The following is a 7,562-nucleotide window of genomic DNA, read 5'->3' as shown; positions in this document are numbered from 1 at the left end:
AAAGAAAACTACTCACCCATAATTAAATCTAAACTAAACAAAGCAATTAAAGGAGACATGATGAATAAAAGAAATAAAATTACTGAAATTAATAAAGAAGAAATCGTTACCGAAATCAACGTAAATAATGAGTTGAATCAAGAACAAAGTATAGAGTTGCAGAGAGAGAAAATAAAGCTAAGTAGAGAGAGAAGAGGTAAAAAGAGATGCTAAACTTGCTTAACAAAATCGTATTTATATTAAGCAAGTTAATCCTAAACTAAAACAAAATAAACGACGCTCTAAATCTCCATCAGGGACACGCGCCCGGTCGGGCGCCACACCGCCCGACTGGGCCCGCCTTTTTTCTATCATGAGACTTCTCTCGCACCTGGCCGGGCGCGAACTCGGGCGAAGCAATGCTTTGTTCTGCTTCCGCCCCGCCCGGCCGGGCGGGACCATACATGGCCGGGCAAGGCCACTTGGCTATCTTGGATTTCGATTGGGCTCCGATTCTTCGGCCCAATCTGGATTTCCTCTTCGGGTCTTGAATACTCGGTCCAAATGCCTCAGTATCTCATATGTCGAGCCCTTAATCACAGGTTTGATGACTCTAACCGGCCCTGGGCTATGAAAACTAGTCGTGCTCCCCCAATGCTCATAGTCGCTCCATAAAATCCCGGGAAAATTCTCCAAAAGTGCAAATCCCTACAAAACTTAACCAAAACTACGAAAACACTAGAAAAACCAAATTAGTAATAAAAGTGGCTCTAAATAGCCAAAAACACTACCAATTGTGACCAAGGGACGGGGGTAAAATACTATATAAAATAGACATATCAAACTCCCCCAAGCCAAACCTTTGCTTGTCCCTAAGCAAAGATCTCATGAATGAATAAATAAATACATGCCTCACCCCAAATAGTTTAAATCAAGAACAACCAATTCAAGGCAAATCCGACAAGCATGCATCAACATCAACCAATTTCATCCATCCAATCACTCATCTTCCCTAATAATTGTCAAATAGAGCAAACCACAAGAGCATATAGAATTCAAGACTAGTGCTCACACACTCAACTCTCATTTATGTGGCGAGTAAATGTACTCGATCGCTCTCCATCCCAACCCCTTTATGTGAACAATGCCCTCCCAAACTCACAACACTCGTGTGTTTAAGAAAACATGCACTCAACCTAATAGTCAACTCGGAATATCTCAAGTCATCCTTTGCATTGATAAACGACTAATTTCACATTCACACAACTCTATGCACAAAGGTCGGAAGGTCTTTAAAGCTTGTAATGTAAGGCTAGGGTAAAGGTAGGATAAATTTGGAAAATGTGAGAGTAAAGCCATACTCAAGGGAGACATATCCTAATAAAACCAAGGTCAAAAATAAACAATGACCAATCATCTCCAACATAACTCAACTCCACCAAAAATTCACCAAACAACTCCAATCATATCAAAAAAATCCCAGCACTTACAATATCACTCACAATAATATAACAATGTAAAATTGAGTGAATAACAAACTTTATTTTCCAAACTTGAATTTTTTCATTGAAACTCATCATCTTATTTTTTTCCTTTCTTTGATCAACCTTCAACTAGAACATTTGAACATTAAACAATTTTTTTTTTTTTTTCTTTTGAAGTTCACTTATTTTTTCTTCACTTTTTTTTTTCTCGAAATTCTTTTTTTTTCTTCTATCATGCTCTATTTTTTCAATAAATTCAACATTCAAGATTATAAAAAATAAACCACAATCAAGAACAAATAACTCCTCATATCCGCCCAAATTGTACAAATAATATGCACACTATAAAACTCCCTCACCTCACTCACTAATAGCTCCCCCAAGCCAAGCTTGAGACTAGTAACCAATGAGGCAAAATAGGCTTGTAATGTGGCTAAATAGACAACAAAAAGTCAAGGCAACAACATGGGTAGCAAGAAGGGAACAAATGTATCTACAATCATCTGAAGGTCACCTAAAAGAACAAATGCCTTCATCCTCCTCAATGTGCATAATAATGAGTTATACAAACATTACTCAAAGTTGCAAACCAATACTCAAATTCATTGACATACCAGGAACTAACACACATTCCTAACCAAATCAACTAGTCAAGCAATATATTCACAAGTAGTTGGGCAAAACTGACGCATGTTAAGGCATCCAAGCATTCAAACTTTAAATCATGGCTAACCTATCCACAATGCTCATCATCATATACCAAGAATCAAAACAATTTTCAAGTATGGGGCACAGGGAAGCATGATTTATAATTCATTGGAACGTATTTTTGGAATTTTGATTTTTTAATTTTTTTTGTATTTTTTCATTTTTATCAAAGCAATAAAACTAAACTAAAAATCAATAAATCTAAACTAAAACACACCAAAAATAAAAGAAAGAAAAGAAGAAAGATACCAAATCCAAAAATCTCCCCCAAGCCAAGATCAGACAATGTCCTCATTGGCTCGGGAACTAGCCTAGCATGGCTAATCCTCATCATCCTCATCCATGGAGCCGAATCCTCCACCACTGCCACCTGCACCATCTGCACCAAAAAAGCTACAACTAAAATGTTAGGCTGAAAACCCTCCTCTGCCGGTCCCCCAAAAGGTATGTCCTGGCCGTACCCGTGGAAAGACGAATAGTCAGTGTAAATACCATGGGCGGTGGGATCTCTATCGTATCCCTGGGGTGGGGGCTGAAACCAACCATCCTCCTAAGGTCACCCTGTGAATGCTCTATACATCCTAAGGCGTGACCTATACTCTGTAGGTCCCAAACTGTCTCAGAGTCAGTCCTAGGAGGAGGTGAGGACATGTGAGGCATGCGTGGTGGTGATGGTGCTACCATGGGCTCAGGTTGGGGTGGTGGAACTGGCTATGCAATCCCCCGGGCGTGGGCAACTAGCATGTCATATGTGTAAGAGTCTTGCCCAGGGGGAAAAGCAGTTACGTCAGGGTTAGGCAGGGAAAAGATAGGCAAGGGTTGCTCAGCTGCTAACCTAACACACCAGTGGGGGATTTATTGCCCATCCAATCTCATCCAACCCAAGTCATCAAGGTGCCTAAGGTTCATATAAGTGTCCGGCCCACGGTTAGTGAGACCGTGGGGCCTACTCTCAACAAACCCGACCTTCTTTACTGTTATCCTAGTAACTAGGCCTCCTAACCTAATAGGGGTACTGGCCGTGGCATGTCTACTAAGGTGGTGGATAATATATCTACCCATGTTCAGTTTACCATACCCAAACACATAATGTCCAATTACAGCAAGTTCGTTGGTTTGAGCGTTATGTGGTTCGTTCCTACCTAAAAAGCAAACACCCGAAAATCTTTGCCATAATTTAGGAACGGGGTGGTGGATAGGTCTAACACTACCATGTTGGGCATTAGGGGTCGAAAAACTAGTCAAAACACAGTAAACATCATCCATTTTATAATCAGCATGCCAATGTGAGGTAATTCAGATTCCAAATCAAATAATTTACAGAATTCAACATAAGTTAAACTAACATTCCTATTGTTCAACCTAAAAATCAAATTCGGTCCATTTTTACTATTTACAACATTTAAAGAGGAAAGAAATTCACATGTCAATTCACGATACGTAGGATAATGCATATCAACAAATTTTCTCATTCCTATATCTTTCATGAATCGTGTAACATAATCAAATAAGCCTAAAGACTTTGAACCACCGTGGAGGATGGGGCGGTGTAACCACCGTGAAGAGATTACCTTGCGCTCATAGAGCTTTTTGAGCTGTTCCTTTTGTGTTTGAGTGGTGATTCGGATGGTTGGCCACTGTGGAAGCTGCAAATCCGGATCATATTGTTGGCTTGAACTTGAACTTCCCCCGAGAATTGATCTTGCCCTCTTTGATGCCATTTGGTAAAATGAGTATGAAAATGATTTGATTGGAATTCGGAAATTTTGTTATAGAACTGAAGAGGATGAAGAGAGGAGTAAGAATATGTAATTATTTTTGAATTTGGGTGAGAAAAGGAGGAGAAATCTTAGAGAGAAGGTAGAGAAAATTGAGTTTTTAGAGAGAGAAACAATGGAGGAAAGAGGAAAACATGAGAAGAGAAAGAAGGAGGAAGAAGAAGAAAGAAGAAAGAAGAGGGGAAAAACAGGTCGGCTGCTCGCGCCCGGTCGGGCACCCTCTCGCCCGATCGGGCGATTTAATCCCAAATTCTTCTTCAACTCTCGCGCCCGGTCGGGCGAGAAATAGTTCCGTACTCGTCAAATATCATGCCCAGTCGGGCGCGCCTTCGCCCGGTCGGGCAAAAATTGGTGATTTTTCTACTTCACTCTCGCGCCCGGTCGGGCCCGAGAAAGCACAGTGAATACGAGAATTGCTTTCTCTTTCCTCCAAATTTGGCTAACTCTTTCCCTTCAAACCTGTACAAAAACTCAATAAACTCATTAAACTCCCTCTTCTCTCCTCTCACAAAATAAAGAAAGAAATCTAGACTAAAAAAACAAGAAAAATACGGGTTGCCTCCCATAAAGCGATGGTTTATCTAGGTCCCGCACGACCCTCTTACCACAAATTGAGAATTTAAGATCCTTGGCTTACCGCCTGGTCGGGTGGTTCCTCACCCGGTCGAGCGATTTTTAGACCACGACTTGGCTTCCTAACACGCCCTGTGGGACGCCAATTCACCTTATCGGGTGGATCCTCCTTGGTGTGAACAGGTGGTTCCTCGCTACTGCTCACAATGGACCCCTTTTTGACTTTTGGTTGCCTCAAGTTGTCATTAGATTGAGCAATTGCAACTTGATCCAGTGGAACTCTCACTATAGGCTCAGTTTCCGCTGCTTGCTTACCTGTCTCCACCTTCTCATCTTCAAAGCCAAGACCCACACAGTAAAGGGCTCTTTCTATTGCATCGACTTCTTTTTGTCATTTGTCTATTTCATCTGTAGAAGATGCAACACAAGATACCACCTCCAAGTGATCTTTTACAAGAGCTTGGGGCTTATTAGAACAATTATCAACCACATTAACACTGAAGCACTTCTCCTCTGTCATGGGGCTTTTAGGGGTATTATTCAAATTAAAAATAATTTTATCGTCTCCTACTAATAGTGTCAGTTTACCACATTTCACATCTATAATTGCTCCTGCAGTGTTAAGGAATGGTCTACCCAAAATAATTGGAGTTTGCAAATCCTCAGCCATATCAAGAACAACAAAATCAACAGGTATATAAAATTTACCTACTCTAACAGGAACATCCTCTAAAACACCTAAGGGGTATTTAAAAGAACGGTTGGCCATTTGTAGAGTAATATTAGTAGCTTTTAATTTACCCATATTTAGCTTGGAACACACAGACAATGGCATGACACTAACGCTAGCTCCCAAATCACATAATGCATTATCAATCATCAGATTGCCAATATGACAAGGGATAGAAAAACTACCCGGATCTTTCAGTTTAGGTGGAGATTTATTTTGTAGTACGACACTACATTCTGCAGTAAAAGCGACTGTCTCTACTTCACTAATAGACCTTTTTCTAGTCAATATTTCCTTCATGAATTTAGCATATGCAGGAAATTGTGTAATTAATTCTGTTAAAGGAACTGTTACTTGCAAATCTTTAACCATCTCCAGAAACTTACCAAACTGCTTATCCAAATTTGTTTTTAAATGTCAATTGGGGAATGGAAGTTTGATAACTAGCTTTGGAGCATTACTACTCTTATCTGGAGATGCTACCTTCCCTAAAGTTGTACCCTGCAATGTATTATCAGAATCATTAGTACTACTCTTGAGCTCTTTAGGGCTATTAGCAACATTGTTTGGTTTAATAGAATCAAGATTAGCTTTATTCATTGAGACAGGTTCATCATCTCTAGGCATAGGGGGCCATCATAGTGTGAACCACTCCTTAGAGTAATTGCAAAAGCTTGATCTGTAAGCCTGGTTGGCTGCGATGGTAGGGCTCCCTGTTAACGAGCTTGTAGAGTAGAGGAAATCTGCGCAATTTGATTGTCTATAATTTTATTGTGGGCTATGATCGAATCAATTTGTGCGTCTCTACTCTCCATGTGCTTTTTCATACTAGCTAGCATCGCTCTAATTTCTGCCAAAGCAGGGTCAAAAGATGAGGAGGGTTGTTGTGGTTGGTTTTTCTGGCCAGCATTGGGATGGTAATATTTCTGTTGTGGTTGTTGTGGTGCCTGTGATTGTTGTGGAGGTGGTGGGATTTGAACATTGGTGCTCCGGTAGGAGAGATATGGATGGTTCTGGAACCCAGGATTGTAGGTGTTGGAGTATAGGTCATTCTGCCTATAAGCTTGAAAGGCATTAACTTGCTCCACGGAACTCCTGCAATCTTATTCCCAATGACCTACAATTCCACAATTTTCACAAAAAGCCTCATTAGAATTATTATTAATTGCAGAAACATTAGCTATATTTTCATTGCTAAGATTATCTAATTTCTGACAAATAGAGGTTAATTGAGCTTGAAAAAAGGATACAGAGTCAACACTACGTTTCCCCTTGTTAGCAAAGCCTCTAGGATTCCCATATTGGGAATTGTGGATTGCCATATCTTCGATAACTTGACTTGCATAATCAACATTAAGGTTCATAAACCTCCCACTAGCTGCAGAATCTAATATTATTCTAGATGAATTTCCAATCCCATTATAAAAGGCTTGGATCAATTGCCACTATGCTAAATTATGGTGGGGACACTCTCTCTGCAGATCCTTGAATCTTTCCCAAGCCTCATATAAAGTTTCATCTAGCTCTTGGGCAAAGTTCTAAATTGCGCTCCTTAGCAAAGCTGTTTCTCTGCAGGATAATATTTATTATAGCAATTCAAAACAAGAGTTTCCTAGTTAGTTATACCAAGTGCAGTTCTATTCAATCCATTATACCATAATTTATCTTTTCCACATAAAGAAAAAGGAAAAAGAATCTCCCTGATTTGGTCCTGCGTGACCCCAGCTTACCTGATGGTATTACAATATTGACAGTAGTCTGTAATATGAAGATTTGAGTCTTCACCCTTAGCTCCACTGAATTTCTTCCTTTCTATCATCGTGATAAATTGGGGTATAATCTCCAATTTACTCCAGCAAGAGCCGGAGTGGGAATGAGATGTGGAAAATCGGTCAGCGACGGCTGCGAATAATCGCCGAGCTTCTTAGGTGCTGTCATCTCTGATTCTAAATCTGAAGGAACTTCTGAATCACTAGAATCAGTTGGAGGGTCTCTATGATTATCGTTATCCCCAGAACCCGCCAGGATTTTCCTGTAAAGATTCTTTTGTCTTTGAAAAGAGCGCACGATCTTAGGATCGAATAGGATATAACCTGATCTGGAACACCTAAGCATAAATAAAGAACTAAAAAGAAAATATGAGACTTGCCTCAAAGAACTAACATTCTCTTAGAAGAGAGGAAATAATCTAGACTACAGAAAACAATCAGAAATAAAATAAAACCGTTTCCCCGGTAACGGCGCCAAATTTTGACAGGCTAAAGTCGTATCACCCAATCAAAAGTAATTCCTAAATCCTCTAACTAATGC

The 7,562-nt window shown here is 40.0% G+C and overlaps 1 non-coding gene across 1 annotated transcript; it reads left to right on the top strand.

Annotated features, from left to right (window-relative positions):
- Positions 1-6,704: 6,704 nt before the first annotated feature.
- LOC145573559 (small nucleolar RNA R71) lies at positions 6,705-6,811 on the top strand. Its single transcript, XR_014097546.1, has one exon. It is a non-coding gene; the product is annotated as a small nucleolar RNA R71 (small nucleolar RNA).
- Positions 6,812-7,562: the final 751 nt, after the last annotated feature.

Source organism: Chenopodium album, chromosome 12 (genome assembly GCF_948465745.1).
Source record: "Chenopodium album chromosome 12, dcCheAlbu1.1, whole genome shotgun sequence".
Taxonomy (NCBI): Eukaryota; Viridiplantae; Streptophyta; class Magnoliopsida; order Caryophyllales; family Amaranthaceae; genus Chenopodium; species Chenopodium album.
The sequence above is the reverse complement of the archived record's forward strand: the minus strand, read 5'-3'. Positions and strand labels throughout refer to the sequence as shown.